General features: G+C 37.0%; 1 pseudogene; it reads right to left on the bottom strand.

Annotated features, from left to right (window-relative positions):
- Positions 1 to 565: 565 nt before the first annotated feature.
- LOC123241806 overlaps positions 566 to 19073 on the bottom strand; it is a 110056-nt pseudogene continuing 91548 nt past the window's right edge.

Raw genomic sequence — 19073 nt, forward strand, 5'->3', positions numbered from 1 at the left:
CAAACATAACAGGTGGCATGACCATCTAGGTCACCCAGTTTCAGGGTGAAACCCCCTTAAAGTCTTCTAGTATATATATTCAGCCCAAGGGGAGAGCTGGAGGAGAGAGTCACCACACAGACCCTCTCTCTCTCTCTCTCTCTCTCTCTCTCTCTTTCTCTCTCTCTCTCTCTCTCTCTCGCCCTTCTACCAACATCCATTCCTGGGGGTGCCCTTTTATTGTTACATATGCCAAATATTTTAATAAGAGTTCTTTGCAAGGCTTTTAAAATACCAGTTTGTGTGAGAGTAGAAACACAGAAGAAAAACAGATTCAATGGTTCAATGTGTATATGATTGAGGATTTTGACTTTAAATGATCAGTATATTGCAAATATTAATAATGTGGAAATAGGTTTTGAACAGTGACACATGTATAACTCAGTGGAATTGCTCATCAGCTCAGGAAGCAGAAGGAGGCAAGAGGGGAGGGAAGGAACATGAATCATGTAACCATGGAAAAACATTCTTAATTAATTAATTAATAAAAATAAAATAAAATGCCAGTTTGTAAAGATAAACTCTACTAGAGAGAGAACACAGAACACAGGTAGCCACAGAACTGGGGAGTTTTCTTGATTTTAGGCCAGATCAGAGAGTCTACCATTTTCAGGTCAGCCATATGCTGCTCTATAGTCACATATTTCTCTTTTTCTGTTTCAAATATATTTCTCCTTTTTGGTGTCTAAATTTATGTAGCTTCTTCTTGAAGTAAGCATTAGTAAGATGATTTGGAATTTTTATACCAGAAAGATTAACCTTGGTAAAGGTGGTAACAAATTTCTGGTGAGTCCTTTGCAGAGGAACAGGGTTGATGATGAAAGGTCCAGTCACCAGCAAGCCACTTGCCAGCCAAGTTAGGAAAATCCCTCTCTTGCCTCTGTATTGACATTAATAGGATCAGAACCATCCCCAAGTGATACTAGCCCACTGGATAAAGGGCTTTTGCTGTGACTTAGCAGCTTTCTAGGTGCATCCTAAGTACAATACCTAGGCATTTTTCAAATCTTTATTCTGGTTCTTTCATCCTTGTAAGCATCAACTGCCTTTGAGATAGTAACAGGCACCTTCTCTTTCTTTTTCCTTTCAATCCAGGTTTTTGGTGAAGCATATTTCCTTTTGTGCCTGGCTCACCAGAAATAGATGGAAGGCCTCAAAGTATCTGCCAATCTCTCCAGCCAGGACTGGGTTCCAGCTGCAATGTTTTTAAGTCCTCTTCACCACCTTTTCAGCCACATCTTCTTTTTTGTAAAAGGGCTTGGACTAGATGACCTATGAGGTCCCTTTCAGCTCCAGATCTATGATCCTATTAAAACCCCCTTATTTTACAGAAGAGAAAACAAACATAACAAGAAGAGGTGATAAAACTAAAGTCACAAACTAGTAAATAGCAAAATGCAAACCTGGATGTTCTCATTCTAGAGTCAGTACCTTTCTATCTAATTTTAAAACCTTATATCTCACTTTTCTAAAACCTTCCTTATGCAAGAAAAATGCATTGTCATCAGAATCTAACCAAGTGAAGATGCAGAAAGAGACATATTTGGGACATGGACAATGTGAGAATTTGTTTTCTCTGACCACATATATTTCTTTAAGAGATTTGTTCTCTGTGGAGTCTTGCTTGACAAATTACTCGTGGGTCAATGAACTGGGATGAGAAAAATGGTTCTGGGATTACAGGAGGGCCAAACTGACAGACTGACAGATGGGCATGAAGGAATCCTCTTGCTGGCCAGTGACAAAATTTAATGATTTGGGGTACATACTTTATAGGGAAAATTACGTAGGCTAAGGGATTAGGTAAGCCTTTTGCAGGGACAATGATTAGTAATGATTTACAAGATAGAGACAATGGATGTAGATTACCAAGGTGGCTTTGAACAGAGTTTTCTATAGGTGGTAATTTAGCATGTCAATTCAACATATCAATGTATGACCCAGCTTTGTACAGAATGCTGTATGTTCGTCTCACAGAATTCCTGCATCAGTAATTTTCTTGGAAGAACATACAATATTTGTTTTTCTCATGCTAGCGAGCAGGCTATGTGTCTGGCAGTTTCTAAGCTATGGTTTCCCAGAGACCTTACAAACTGGAGTGCACTGGGAATTCCACAGTCTTGCTGAAATGGAAGCCTTTAATCTTCCTATGCTGTTCCCACAGTTCTCCCCCACCCCTTTTTTTAATAATGGAAGAGAAAGAAATGAATGCTTGTTAATTGAAGAGCTGAAAAACTTAATTGAATTTTTAAAAGAATCTATTCCAATAATCCACTAACAACTTGGAACTAGAACTAGCAGCAAATCATCTTTTTTGTGCAGATGCTGACATCTGGGTCATTGAGAGCATGATTGCTACTCTCAGAGGGTCTGCTTCCAAGATGACACCCATACTTTAAAAAAAACTGTAATAATAATAATAAACTATCATTTACATAGAATTTAAAGATTTACAAAACACTTCACACATGCTAACTCATTTGATCCTTAAAATAACCCTGTGAAATAGTTATTTTATTACTAATAAAAATTCATGGTGTCATATGCAATCTTTTCCTTTTTTATTTGCAAAAGGAAATGTTCATGTTTGTTAAGTTTATAATAATAATAAAATTTTAAGAAAAAAAAGATGATTTTGTGGAATATGAAAGCCACAGCTGAGTAGAAAAGTATTTGGAGTGTAAAAAAGATCTTTCCTATACTCAGATGTAACCAGGCTACCATAGCCAAATGACAAGTAGAACTAACTGATGGAACTATTTCTAAAATATAAGATAAGCATATGGCCATGCGGCACTTCCCCTAGGAAAGATGTAATATGGGATTAGGTAGGATGTAATAGGGAGGTGCAGGATATAATATGAGGCTGAAGCTAGGGATAATAACTGGTAGGATCAGGGAGTAAGGCAAGGCAAGGGACCCAAGGCTGGAGGTAATCAAGGGAATAGACTAGGTAGTAGGGAAGTTAAGGCAATATAATGGATGAGGAACGTTCAATGATGAAGGATGGTAGTTGAGGTGGTAGGAAAATAAGGGAATGTCTGAGTTGAGGGAGTATAACACTGAGGTAACAAGGATTGCCAGGGAGAGGATGAACTAATCTAAAAAGGCAAATAGCAGCAGGGAATACAGACTGGGACTTAGGCTAAAGACAAAACACTGAAGGGAAATAGACAGAAATTAACTACAGGCTTTAGTTAGTGTCACAGGAAGGGACTTCTTTTGAAGTTACACTTCCTTCAAGATGGATACCCTGGCTTCCCTCAAACCCAGAGTATGTTGATTCTATTCCTCTTCTTCCCTTTCTTACTAATTTACTAATGAAGTAACCAAAAAGTCTGTTTTAAACACAAAAGGGGTTTATTGTCTTCTCAGGTTAGATTAAAAGGATCAAGGAAGCCCTAACAGCTGCTTAGAGAAACCTCAGGTGGAGGAAGGGAAGCAGGAATGAGAGACTGAGAAAGGACCTGCCTTTACTCAACTCTCAAGGTGATTTTGAAATCAAAAGGGATTAGTATAAATATTAAAAATGATAAAGGCTGATATAATAATAATTATTAGTATTTTAATTAAAGCCATGCTGATAGATAATTAGACCACGCGCTTGTAAGCATTCAAAACTACCACCCTCGCCATTACTGTCTCCTGTTTCCTGTCTCGAGTCTGCTGGCCAAGAGAGAGACCCCTCCTAACCCAGGAGATTATAAACTCTTCCCTGCGTCAAGACGTAGGCCTCCCACGCCCAAAAACCCAGAAACGGAAACCAGTTGGACCACGTTGGATCACAGGAAATGTAGTTTGATACATTTTCCATGTCCATAGAAATATATACACTTTTAGATGGCATTTCCAAAATTTCACTTTTACATTAGGATGATGGATACAAAACCTCCCTAGATAAATTACTGCAAGGGTAGGGCTAAACTCTCACAGTTTTGAACTAACTCTCTGATTCACTCTCCTTATTCACTCTTCTCAGACATTTAGGTAAGGGAAATGAAGGTAGAAAATGAGGTAGGGTAGGGAGATTTAAAGGTTTTATCTAAATTAACAAATTTCAAAAGACAATCCAAGTCTAGGCTAGGTTTTAATCTCCAGAAGGAGCTTGGCTGGCCCTGGTTCCCTCCACGAGTTCCCAGGTCCAACTAAAACTCTTCCAAGATTCTAAAACCTCTTGACTGACATAAGCACTCAGCAAAAGCCTGCAAACTGTTAAGCTCTCCTCTCTGTATCACACCCTTCAGATAGAGATAACCCAGAATGCAGGAAAGTAATATGCCATACTTCAACCAGCTCAGGAAAGAGGAGTTTTTAGTGGTGCCTGAAGTGCTTTTCTACTTCACATCTAAATCCAAAGGGTTGTAAGATTCCTCCCAATACTTCCTGATTTTGTTGCCATTAATGAAGATAGCCTTAGGCTCTTATTATGAAAAACTTTCTCCTAGAACATAATGGACCTTGAAGAAGAACATGTTATATGCATAAACCTGCAACCATTTTTCATAGGGGTACAAGCTGGCAATTGCCACTTTAGAACACAGAACCTGGCAGAGGACCCAGGCTGGGTGCCAGGGTGACAGTTGAAGTGAGGGTATAAAAAGGGATCCCCAAGCCCCTAACTTCACTTCTGGCTCTGAACGCCAGGGTTATGGAGGAAAAGGGTGGAAAAGTGGGCCCTGGGTGGTTTGAGTGGTTTTAGGTAGATTTGTTAGGTAGGTAGGAACAACTACCATTGCTAGCCTAATTCAACAGCACTTTGGCATACCCAACAACCCTTATTTTAAGCAAGATATAAATTCAACTATCAAGTCATCAGCATCTGTATCAGAGTTGAGATTTGCCCTCAAGGCTTTCTCGTACTGTTGCACCTAGGAAAGATTAATCTGTGTTCTCTAAATTAATTTAGTGATATAGTTTAGCCAAGATCTTTAGTTTACTTTCACCCACTTTACAACTCCCTTTTACCTGATTCACTTTCATTGCCAATAAACCCATTTTAACCTCAAGCTTAAAGATCTTTGAAGCCATTGGTTTACCTTATCAATAGGCATTTGTACATCAGCAGTCAGACCTTAATTGGCCAGCCTTATCAAACAAGTTTTATTTCGGGAAGTTTCAACCTCCTTCCTAGAAACAGTACCAACTGTCCAATTGGATTGGTTCCAATTCCCAGGGGCTGAGGCAGAGAATCCTGATTTTTAAGGGGTCTTGGCCTTGCTGGTGAGAGAGTTCATCTAACTCTCATTCAGCTTTGGTGTAGGGCCCCTCCTTCACATACCAATTTCAACATCTGCCCAAGGCCCCTTGACTGCCCTCATATCATCCACTCTTCCCCCTGCATTACAAACATTACTGTAGATTTCATTATCAAGAATTCAGCGAAAACAAAAGCCACTAATTTTTTTGAGAAGTGGATGTATAGGTTTCCCATACTTCCCCAGGATAGCAGGTAATATGATGTAGGTTGTACATGTGTTATTATACAACACCTATTTCCATGTTCATCATCTTGTAAAAGAAGACATATTGCTTACACTAGAAGAATAGCATATTTCACTTTGTATTCAGATTTGTTCAGTTCCTTCTTTGTGTATAAAAGGAGATTGTGAACCTTGGACTTCATCCCCCACAAGTTCCTTAGTTTTCCCAAAATTCCCTTTAATCTCTCCTGCGCCTCCACGTTTGTGTGGTCACATTATTGTTTTATATTTGGCTGTAACTCCTCCCTCTTCCTCTTTTGCTCTGGCAAGCAGGCTGAATAGCTAGAACTCTTTAGTTATTATTAATAAACCTTTATTAAATATAATATTTAGTTATTGGATATTAATTTTAAAATGCACATTTTTGGCAACCATGAAGGGACTTATGGGGGATGAAGTCCAAGGTTCAAAATCTTCATTTATACATTCGTCAATAGAGAGCCTTTACCGTTATGAGTCCCTTAGAGTTGTCCTGGATCCTAGCATTGCTAATGATAAAGTTAAGTTATTCATAGTTGTTCATCATACTTTATTGCTGTTACCATGCACAATGTTCTCCTGGTTCTTGCTCACTTCACTTTACATCACCTCATATGAGCCTTTCCAGATTTTTTTGCGATTGTCCTAGTCATCTTTTCTTATGGTACAGTAGTATTTTATATGTCATATACTACAACTTTTTCAGTCATTTCCCAATCAATGGATATCCCTTCAGTTTCCAATTCCTTACTATCACAAAACAGAGCTGCTATATTTTTGTACAAGTAGGTTTATTCCCTCTATCTTTGATTTCCTTGGGATACAGACCTAGTAGTGGCATTGCTAGGACAAAGGTCATAGTTTTATAGCCCTTTGGGCATGGCTCCAAATTGCTCTCCAGAATGGTTGTATCTGTTCACAACTCCACCAGTGTATTAAACTCCCAATTTTTTGGCATCCCCACCAACATTTATCATTTTTTCTTTTGTCATATTAGCCAATTGGATAGGTGTGATGTAGTGCTTTAGAGTTGTTTTAATTTACATTTCTCTAATTAATAGTGATTTGGGGCATTTTTACATATGGCTAAAGACAGTCTTATTTCCTTCATTTGGGAATTGTCTGTCCATATCCTTTGACCACTTGTCAATTGGGGAATGCTTTATATTCTTATAAATTCGACTCAGTTCCCTATATATTTGAGAACTGAGGCCTTTGTCAGAGACATTTGATATAAATTTTCTCTAGTTTGTTCTTTCCCTTCTAATCTTTGTTGCATTGGCTATGTTTGTATGAAACCTTTTAAATTTAATGTAGTTAATGTGTATTTTATATCTCAAAATGTTCTCTATGGCTCTTTTGGACATAAATTCTTCCTTTTATTCATAGATCTGACAGGTAAACTATTTTGGGCTCCTCTAATTTGTTTATGATTTCTTTATTTCTTTTATTTCCTGGACAGATTTTTTTAAAATATTTTTTTATTTTTCCATGTTTACATATTTCATTTTCTTTCTCTCCACTCCCCTCTCCTATATCCAATAAACATTTCCACTGGATTATACAAATATTATCACATAACTCTTTCCATATTATTCATTTTTACAAAAGAGAAATCTTTTAAAACCAAAACCCCAAATCATATATCCATATAAACAAATAAGTCATTTGTTTTTCTTCTGTGTTTCTCCTTCCGCATTTTTTTCTCTCGATGAGGATAGCATTCTTTCTCATAAGTCGCTTGGGATTGTCTTGTATTCGCAAAGTCCATTATATTGTATTGTTCCACAATGTTTCACTTTCTGTGTATACTTGGTTCTGTTCATTTGACTTTGCATCAGTTCCTGGAGATTCTTCCAATTCATATAGAAATCCTCCAGTTCATCATTCCTTACAGCAATAGTATTACATCACTATCATATACCACAATTTGTTCAGCTGTTCCCCAATTGAGGGACACCTCCTAATTTTCAAATTTTTTCTACCACAAAGCATTCAGTTATGAATATTTTTGTACAAATATTTTTCCTTATTATCTCTCTAGGGTACAAACATAATAGTGATATTGCAGGATCAAAGAGTATACATTCTTTTAAAGCCCTTTGAGCATAGTTCCAAACTGCCTTCCAGAATGGCTGAATCTATTCACAACTCCACCAGCAATTTTGCAACAAGCCCTCCAACATTTATTATTTTCCTTTACTGTCATATTGGCCGATCTTCTACGTGTGAGGTAGTACCTTAGCATTGTTTTGATTTGCATTTCTCTAACTATGGGAGATTTAAAACATTTTTTCATATGTTTATTGATAGCTTTGTTTTCTTTATCTGAAAACTGCCTATTCATATCCTTTCACCATTTGTCAGTTGTGGAATGGCTTGATTTTTTTGTACAATTGACTTAGCTCCTTATAAATTTGAGTAATTAGACCTTTGTCAGAGGTTTTTGTTATAAAAATTTTTTTCCCAACTTGTTGCTTCCCTTCTAATTTTGGTCGCATTGGCTTTGTTTATGCAAAAACTCTTTAATTTGATGTAATCAAAATTATTCATTTTACATTTTGTAATGTTCTCTCTCTATTGTTTGGTCTTAAATTCCTTCCTTTTCCATAGATATGACAGGTATACTATTCTATGTTGACCTAATTTACTTATAATTTCCCTCTTTATATTTATATCATTTACCCATTTTGAATTTATCTTGGTATAGGGTATGAGATATTAATCTAAACCTAATTTCTCCCATACTGTTTTCCAAATTTCCCAGCAGTTTTTGTCCAATAGTGGGTTCTTGTACCAAAAGCTGGGATCTTTGGATTTATCGAAGACTATCTTGCTGAGGTAATTTATCCCAAGTCTATTCCATTGATCCACCCTTCTGTTTCTTAGCCAGTACCATATTGTTTTGGTGATCACCACTGTATAGTATAGTTTAAGATCTGGTACTGCTAGGCCTCCATCCTTCACATTTTTTTTTCATTAGTTCCCTTGATAGTCTTCATCTTTTGTTTTTCCAAATGAACTTTGTTATAATTTTTTCTAATTCTATAAAAAAGTTTTTTGGTAGTTTGTTAGGTATGGCACTGAATAAGTAAATTAGTTTTTGTAGGATTGTCATTTCTATTATATAGCTCATCTTACGCATCAACAATTAATGTTTTTCCGATTGTTTAGATCTAGCTTTATTTGTGTGAAAACTGTTTTATAGTCTTGGCAGATAGATTCCCAAATATTTTATATTACCTAGAGTGATTTTAAATGGAGTCTCCCTTTCTAACTTTGACTGCTAGTTTTTATTAGAAATAAGTAAAAATGCTGATGATTTATGTGGATTTATTTTGTATCCTACAATTTGGCTAAAATGATTAATTATTTCCACTAACTTTTTAGTTGATATTCTTGGGTTCTCTAAGTATACCGTCATATCATCTGCAAAGAGTAATAGTTTAGTTTCTTCACTGCCTACTTTAATCCCTTTAATTTCTTTTTCTTCTCTCATTGCTACAGCTGGCATTTCTAGCACAATATTAAATAATAGTGGCGATAATGGGCATTCTTGCTTCACTCTTGATCTCATTGGAAAAGCTCCTAACTTATCCCTGTTGCAGATCATACTTGCTGATGGTTTTAGATACTGTTTATTATTTTTGAGGAAAGGTCCTTCTATTCCTATATTTTATAGTGTTTTTAATAGGAATGCATGTTATATTTTGTCAAAGGCTTTTTCTGCAACTATTAAGATGATCATGTGATTTCTGTTATTCTGATTATTGTTATGCTCAATTATGTGGATGGTTTTCCTAATGTTAAACCAGTCTTGCATTTCTGGTAGGTTTCTCTATTTCTATATCATATATTCATTTAGACTTTACTTTAGTATATACTGTGACATATTGGTCTGTACCTGGTTTCTGCTATACTATTTTCCAGTTTTTCCATTAGTTTTTCTCAAATATTAAGTTCTTCCAAAAGCTTGATTCTTTGAGTTTGTCAAACACTGGGTTACTATGGTCATTTACTATTGCATATTGAGTGTCTAATCAACTCCATTGATCCACGACTATATTTCTTAGCCAGAATCAGTTTGTTTTGATAGTTGGTACTATAGAAAACAGTTTGAGGTCCAATACAGCTATGCTGCCTTCCTTCATTTCTTTTTAATTTAATTAATTTATTTTTGCCAGCTCTATGAAATAATTTTTGGTACTTTGATTGGTATGGCAAAAATAGGCAAATTATTTCAGTTGGAATTGTCATTTTTATTATATTGACTTAGCTAATCCTTGACTAATTAATATTTTTCCATGTGTTTAGCAATCACTTTATTTGTGAAGAGTGTTTTATAGTTATGATCATATAGTTCCTGGGTTTGTCTTGGCAGGAGAACTCCCAGATATTTTACATTGTCTACAGTTATTTTAAATGGGATTTATATGACTTTTTAAAAATAAAGTTAAGGGCTAAAAAAATCATAGTGTATCCTGTCCCTAGTAAACATTTGCAGTACTCTGCAAATTAAAATTTCATGATAAGAGAATTGTGCAAATGTCATATAAACAAAAATATTGAATATATTAATTTTATATATTTATATCTGATCAATACAAAATAAAGTTTTCTTACTCAATACCAACCACAAATATCATACATAACCATTACATATAAAAAATTTTATTACGATGCTCCCAAATGAGTATTCACAATAATTTTGATTCTCGACTTCTTTTTATCTGTTGTCTGCCCTCATTGGAATGTAAGCTCTTGGAGATTAAGGAATATCTTTCTTTTTGCTTCCGTTGGTATCCCAAGCACTTAGCACAGTGCCTATGACATAGTTGTTGTTCATCTTGCATTTTCAAAGAGGACCTATGACATCACAATGAGTGAGGTTTTGATTTGTCCATGTTGGATTTAAGTGAGTTAGAGATACACAATGTTGTCAGCCTCACTTTCCCTTCCAGAGTCATCAAAGTCCAGTACCAACACAAAAATTAGAACAACTGGCAATGGCCTGGAATACAGTAGATAACCTTCGTACTTTTAATATCTGACCAGGCTCTAAGCACTCCACAGCTGCTGCTTTCACCACCTTCATAGCAGTAGGAACTAATTACTATCTGCCCATTCCATCAGGAAAAGTCTTCATATGTTTGAGGTAGACATAACCTTAGATCACCAACAGATTTAAAGCTTATTGGCTTAGTGGCCAGAGTCAAGATGGCAGCTTAGACACAGCAAAAGTCCAGACCTTTCTGAAAACCCTTCTATACCAATCAAAAATAAAATACTTCAAGGGGACAGAAAAGCAAATCTAACAACAGGACAGAGCTAGGGGATCCTCCTGCTAGATTCAACTTCAAAGGTATGTCCAAAAATAGCCTGAATTCTTGAACTCTCAGGTTCAAGGGAAAGGATGAAAGAAGGTCCTACCTACAGTGCTGAGTCTTGTAATGTAACTGTCATGTGGGTACTATTAGGAGTACCCAAAGGGCTTAGGCAGATGTTGATGATGGAATATGAAGGGAAGGGAGTCCCAAACCAAGGCTGTATGAGAGTTAGATAACCTCCCATAGCAGCTGGGTCAGGTCCCCTTTAAGCCCAAGATTCTCTTCTAATAGGCCCAGGGCTTGGAACCAATCCAGCCAAGACAGTTAAAAATGTTTCCAGGAAGCTGATTGAAACTTCCTGAAACCTCAAATTGAAATGGTTAAACTGGCTTAGAAAGGCTTTCTACCACTAAGTTGTAAATCAGATCTGACTGCTATTAAAGGGTGGTTGATGCTAAGGTAAGCAAGGCTCCAAGACTGTTTAGGCTCAAGGTTAACCAAGGATTATTTGTAAATAACTGAGGGAAGGTAACCGTAGGTAAATGGGTGAGGATAACCCTAAAATCTTGCCTAATTTGTTGATGTTAATCTTGAAGCTTTAGTTCATGTTCCCTAGGAGCAGAGTAATGAGACAGCCTTGAGGGCAAATCCCAAATCTGTAGCTTGTTGCTAAACCCAGAGGCTGGGAATCCCCTGCGTCAGTTGAAGTTGTTCTTGGTTGTAGCTGTTCTCTCTAGCTGGTATGTAAGGATGTTGTCTATGCCAAGAAGTATAGAATATTTGGCTAATAATTGAATAGTTCCTATCTGCCTAACAGAAACTCCCAAACCCCCCCCTTGGGGCCCCAAGCCCTCCTTCCTCCCTAACCCTGAAGGTGAGTCAGAGAAGTGAGGCTCCCAGGGGTTAAAGGACTCCCTTTTATACCCTGTCCTTAACTGACACCCTGGAACATGGCCTGGGTGCTCTGCAAGGTTCTGTGTTCCAAACTGGCAACTGCCAGCTTGCACCCCCAGAAATATGGCTACTCATTTCTGCACATAACAGTCTCCAGCAGTCACTGGAATCTCTGGGTGGGCAAGGGCTCTAGCTGAAAGGAGTGCCTTGCTGGCAAAGCTGTGCCAGGCTGAGGGTGTTAAACACAGGCAACAGGGAGGCATCTGGAGGAGAAGCACAGAGAGGGCAACCTAGTCATAGCCAAAATGCTCAGTCTTGCTCAGCCCCTTCTTGAGATTTTGGCCTCAAAGCTCATACAGCTCTGCAGATCAACTTCACCCTGACTTAATCTCATCAATAGGGCAGATAAGAAGCCTTCAGAAGGCAGGGAATCTCAATCTCCAACAATCCTCCCCCATAGACTGCACTAAGAGTAGCTGTAAGAATCCAACTGATTGGGATCTTATGGCAAAGGCTGAGAGAATACCTTGCTAACAGGGTGGGAAGCCGAACTCCTTTCGGCCTCTATACCTTCACTTACACCTTCAGCTTCTGCTGCCTACTGGGGAAGATCTGACTCAGGGCTCATTAATACCATCAGTCTAACCTAGTCAATCAGCTGAGCAGAGAAGAAGCCCCTTCATGACAGAATAGCCCAAACCTACAGATCTAGCAAATAATCAGAGGAGCAAGATTATAGCCAATTACAGGGGGGAAAGAAGGAAAAATATGAATAAACAACAAGAAAAGAAAAAAGAAATTACAATCAACAGCTTCTATCAAGGTAATGAGCAAAAAGCAATGGAACAGAGGCAGACCAAGGAACACCAAGAAAAAACACAGAAACTCCAGCAAATTGTACACAGGCTTTGGAAGAACTCAAAATACAATTCAAAAAACAATCAAGAGAGGCTGAAGACAATTGGGCAAAGAACTTGTTATAATGATACATAAACTGTTATAAATGATTGATTAGAGAGAAGCCCAAAAGTGTGTTGGGTGATAGACAGATGTATGTATGTGTATATGTCTAGTAGAGTTCACCCTCTCCCTTAATTGAAGTTATATCCCTATGATGATGTTGAGAACAGGGATGGATAGAAACCAGTATTAAGATAAGGGACTTCTATGGGTTGTGGTATACAGTTTTCCAGGACTTAGCGTAATGCCTGGACCCCAAGAATCCCTTTCTGAACACAGCTCTTCTAGGGTAAGACTGAATGACAGACAACCTTGGGTTTGACAAGACCAAAGCTTGTTAGACAGTCTTCCCCAATTTCCTCTTCTACCTTCTACTTCTTTATCTTCAAAGGAAATTCTTATCTGACTGCTTATCTTAACAGGTTGGTTTATTATAACAAAGGAACAAAGATGGGTGTGGAGAGTGGGGTAGGAAACCCTATCCTTTCACTATAGGTGCAGGGTCCTTTTCAACTTGGGCTAAGCCTAAGGCTTTAACCCAAAATGCTCTTTCCTCCTTCCTCTAGTCTGTCATCTATATAATCTACAGACAGGGTGGTAAAGGTCTTTCTCAGTTGGCACAGAGTTGGGGCAGGAAACTTCAGGCTGGTTTAGCTAGCCTCCTGGGTCAAGACTCCTTCAGCCCTTGTAGTTCTGATTAGCCTCTTTGGTGTTATTCAGGAAATATAGGAGAAACAGGATCACATTCATGTCTTCCAGGCACAAAGGGAAAATCAGGGGGAAACCCCAGGTATTCAAAAGTTGAATCCTGAGATCTGGAAGGTCCTCCATCCAGTACTGAGTCCAAACGTGAAGTCCCTTCTCCCAGTTCTATTTCCCACAAGCCTCCATTGCTCCTTCAGTTATCATTCCTGCTCTTCAAGGTTCTTTGCTTGCAATATTCCAAAAGCAAATCTCCTTTCTGTGCCAAACTTTTCCTACAAACTTAAAAAGCAAAATAAGTCATCTGGAAACTGAGGCACATGAACTAAAACAAGAAAATAGTGTCTTGAAAGCCAGAATTGACCAGCTTAAAAATGAGGCAAAGAAGGTGAAAGATGACCTACGAAGAAAATCAGACCAGAATGAGAAGGATGACCAAAAAGTCAGGGATGAAATTCAGTCTTTAAAAATTAGAATCCAACAACTAGGAGGAAATTACTTCACAAGGCAGCAAGAATCTGTAAAACAGAATCAAAAGAATGAAAAAATTGAGGAAAATATGAAACACCTCATTGACGAAACCCCAGATCTTGAAAACAGATCGAGAAGAGACAAGTTAGGAATTATTGGACTTCTGGAAGATAATGACAAAAGGAAAAACCTGGACGTCATCCTACAGGAAATTATCCAAGAAAACTGCCCCGACATTCTTGAACAAGAGGGAAAAGTGGAGATTGAAAGAATCCACAGATCACCTTCTGCATTTAATTCCCAATTAACAATGCCCAAGAATGTTATAGCCAAATTCAAGAACTACCAGAACAAGGAAAAAATATTAAAAGCTGCTAAGGAGAAGTCATTCAGATACCATGGAATCACAGTTAGGATAACACAGGATCTACAATCAAGAATCAACTACCCAGCAAAACTGACTATATTCTTGCAGGGGAAAGTATAGTCATTTAATAAAATAGAAGACTTCCAAGCATTCATAAAGAAAAGACCAGACTTAAACAGAAAATCTGATGCCCAAACACAGAACTGAAAAGAATCACCAAAAGGTAATTAAGAAAGGGGGAAAAAAAACTTTTTTAAGGGACCCAATAAATTAAAATGATTTGTATTTCTATAACAAAAGATGATATTGATGACTCTTAAAAATTGTTATTATCATCAAGGTACCTAGAAAAAATATACTAAGAGGGAACAGTGACAAAGTGTATAGGATGAAATGTCAAAATATATATATATGTATAGATAGATATATATAAAAATAGCGGTAAAAAAGAGGATAATACTAAGAGAAATGGGAAAAGAGACAAAATGGGATAAATTTATATTTCATGAAGGAGTGCATGGTGGGAAAAGGGTGAAAGAGGTCTGAGGTAGGTAATACTTAATTCTTACACATTAAAATTGACTCAAAGAAGGAAGAACAATCAGATCCTTTGGGGCAGAGAATTGATTTGTGCCCTATAGAGAATTAGAAGGGTAACAAACAGACTGGTGGGAAAGGAAGCAATACAAGGGAGGGAGAGTGTGAGGGGTAGTTTAAAAGGACCCTAAAGAACAATAAGAGAGTAACAAGAAGGGAGGGAGGAGAAAGGGAAGTAAAATAAGAGCGGGGATTAGGGGGACTGACTAAAAGCAAAACACTGGTGTAGAAGGAAATAGTGAAAGAAGAAAAGGCAAGACTAGAAGGGAAATCAAAATGTTGGGGAATACATGGGTCGTAATCATAACTCCAAATGTAAATGGGATAAACTCACCCATAAAACAGAAGCAAAAAGAAGAGTGGATTAGAAACCAAAATCCTACCATATGTTGTCTACAAGAAACACACATGAGGCAAGTAGACACACACAGGTAAAGATAAAAGATTAGAGCAAAATCTATTGGTCATCAACTGAGAAAAGGAAGGCAGGAGATATCATGATATCTGACAAAGCCAAAGTAAAAATAGATCTGATTAATAGACATTGAGGAAATATCAGTACTCAACATGTATGCACCAAATGGTATAGCATTCAAATTTTTAAAGGAAAAAATATTGGAGCTCCCATAGCTTTGTTTTACCTACGTATAAGACCAAGAGCAGATTTACATATATCATCTTATGAAATACTCTTCAATCATGCTCCATTACAAGCAAAGACTTGTAAGGCTGTTTATGCATCTCTCTTAGGAGGAGATTGCCAAATTGCCTCATATTTAAGTGCATTACAACAAAGGCTCAAAGAACTGCATGATATGGGAGTATTAATTCAGTCTGGTCAATTGGATTATTCTCTTCATAATTTTCAATCAGGTGATATGATATATGTAAAAAATTTTGCCAAAACATCAGCAATGCAAGAAAGTTGGATAGGTTCTTATACAATTTTATTAGTTTCACCATCTTCAGTAAAAATATTAGGTAGAGATTCACAGTATCATTGCTTGCATATTAAATTAGCTTATGCAATTGATAATGAAAATGTAGAAATTGTTGAAGAAGAAGAGCTCGTAGAAAGTAGAGTCTGCAGTCAAAAAGAAAAAGATCAATAAGGAGTGGACCATTCCAGTGGAAAAGGACATTCCAGTGGAAGAGGACATTCTTATAGAAGAGGACATTGATGATGAAGAGAAGGATTCAGGAAATTAATGGACAGTGTGCAAAGATTGAAAGACTTAATAAAATTAAGTGGATAAAGACTTTTAAAGGAATTTCCAAAAAAATAAAAATAAAAAAATAAAAATAAAGGAATTTCCAGTGGCAAGGATCAAGTGATTAATGGACTAATGTACTAAGGAATTTGGGTAATATAAATAGCAACATAATACATATTCATATGCATCCATTACTACATATTGCCTTCAAGAACTTCAGAGAAAAGCAGAAGAGAAGATTTCTTCAAGAAACAACATAAGAAGAAAGAATATCTGAAGTTTTGGTAGGTATAATGCATGAATGCAATAGTAACATATTACAACTGTTATGAGCAACCAGGGGGCCTAGGCAGATGCTGATGATGGAATAGGAATAGAGTGAGAGACCTTAACTACAGCTGAATGTGAGTTTAGATTAGCTCCCAAACCAGCGGGGTTAGGTCTCCTTTAAGCCCAAGATTCTCTGCCATAGCACCAGGGCCTTGGAACCAATCCAGCCAGGCAGTTGGAAATGTTTCCAGGAAGTAGATTGTGACCTCCTGAAACCTTAAATTGATGATAGATAAACCTGGCTTGAAATGGCTAGACCAGCTAATGATGTTAATCAGATCTGACTGCTAATGACTAATTGTTGTTGGTAAGGTAAGCAATGGCTTCAAGAACATTTAGGCTTTAGGGTTTAAATAGGGTTCATTTAAAACCAAACTGAGGGTAGGTAAAAGGAGTAGGAAAGTGGGTGAAGGGAAACCCTAAAGATCTTGCCTAAGTACTTGACGTCAAATAAATCTTGAAACACAAGTTATTGTTCATAGGTGCAGAGTAAGAGAAAGCCTTGAGGGCACTTCCCAAATCTGTTGCTTTGTAGCTGAGCCCAGAATCTGTCAGGCCCCTGGGTCAGATGCTGCTGTTCTTGATTGTAGCTGTTGACACTAACTTGAAATACAAGGTTGTTGACTATGCCAATGAAGTATTGAATTTGGCTAGCAATGGAGATTGTCTCTGCCTGCCTAACCAAAGCTCCCAAACCACCCAAGAGGCCCAAACCATCTCCTCCTTAACCCTCAAGTTGAGAGAGAGAAGTGAAGTCCCCAGGGGTTTGTGGACCCCCCTTTATACCCTGTCCTTAATTGTCACCTTGGCATATGCCCAGGGTGCTCTGCTAGGTTCTGTGTTCCAAAGTGGCAAACTGCTAAACTTACACTCACAGAAAATGGCTACCCATTTCTGCATATCACACAACCGAACATAGCAAAATAACAGAACAAAAACAAATACACAAAAACATAAACAGGTTAGGATACATTGATTCACTACTTCCATGAGTGAAAATAATGTATAAGTACTAGCAAAGTTAGAATTAGGTATAGGATAGTTACTAACAATAGTTAGTTATTAACAACAAATAGTTATTTAGTTTAGAATTTAGTTACTAAAATACTAATAGCATAGGTTTAGTTTTAGAAGATTATAGTGAGATAGAGTTATAGTTATCTAGATTAGGGTTAGAGAGGATGAGATAAGATAATCTACTAATGTACATTATTGTAAATATGTTATATTGTATATATGCATACATACATATATGATATGTATATATACACATTGTATATATACTTTAATGTATAAACATTACAATATACATAACAAAAATGCATTACATGAAAAATATATAATATACTACAAGATCGCCTATCATGAAATATGTAAATAGATATGTAAATAAGTATAAATAGAGTGTATTATAGTTAGGATTGTAAACTTGTATTATAGTGTATGTATTTGTATATATGCAACATGTGTGTTAATATGCACACCCAATGTGTATATATGCATAGCATCCATGTATATATTGTATGTATGTATTTTATGTATATATGTACAATTCTGGATGTAGTTAATGTTTGATACTGGTTAAGTTACATACATACAGTTCTGTGTAAAAATTCAGTTTTATATAATTTAGAATAAGATTGTTAAAATTTTTATCTACATTTAAATGTAATTTGCATGAGTAAGTTTAATGGATTATAAAAACTTATGCAATGTTGTGTTAATTGTAATGCAAAATTTTGCATTACAATAGTAGTAGAATTTTCTTTATTAGTTTATAAGAGTAGTATTTTAATGTTTTCCTGAACTTTGTGTTTCTATTTCTATTTGATGTTTTGTTTTCAAACATTTATTAATATTCATTTTTAACATGGTTACATGATTCATGCTCCTCCTTTCCCCTTCGCCCCCCGCAATCCCCCCACCCATGGCCGATGCACATTTCCACTAGTTTTGTCATGTGTCCTTGATGAAGACCAATTTCCAAATTGTTGGTAGTTGCATTGGTGTGGTAGTTTCGAGTCCACACCCTCAATCATGTCCACCCTGACCCATGCGTTCAAGCAGTTGTTTTTCTTATATGTTTCCTCTCCTGCAGTCCTTCCTCTGAATGTGGGCAGCGTCTTTACCATAAATCCCTCAGAATTGTCCTGGGTCATTGTATTGCTGCTGGTACAGAGGTCCATTACATTCAATTTTACCATAGTATATCAGTCTCTGTGTACAATGTTCTTCTGGCTCTGCTCCTTTCGCTCTGCATCTGTTCCCGGAGGTCTTTCCAGTTCTCCTGGAACTTCTCCAGTTTGTTATTCCTTTTAGCACAATAGTATTCCATCACCAGCATATACCACAATTTGTTCAGCCATTCCCCAATTGAAGGACATACTTTTCCAGTTCTTTGCCACCACAAAAAGCGCAGCTATAAATATTTTCGTACAAGTCTGTTTATTTATGATCTCTTTGGGGGTACAAACCCAGCAATGGTATGGCTGGATCATAGGGCAGGCATTCTTTTATAGCCCTTTGAGCATGATTCCAAATTGCCAGCCAGAATGGCTGGATCAGTTCACAGCTCCACCAGCAATGTATTAATGTCCCAATTTTGCCACATCCCCTCCAACATTCATTACTCTCCCCTTCTTTCATTTTAGCCACTCTCCTAGGTGTGAGGTGATACCTCAGAGTTGTTTTGATTTGCATTTCTCTAATTATT

The sequence above is a fragment of the Gracilinanus agilis genome, chromosome 3 (genome assembly GCF_016433145.1).
Source record: "Gracilinanus agilis isolate LMUSP501 chromosome 3, AgileGrace, whole genome shotgun sequence".
Lineage (NCBI taxonomy): Eukaryota > Metazoa > Chordata > Mammalia > Didelphimorphia > Didelphidae > Gracilinanus > Gracilinanus agilis.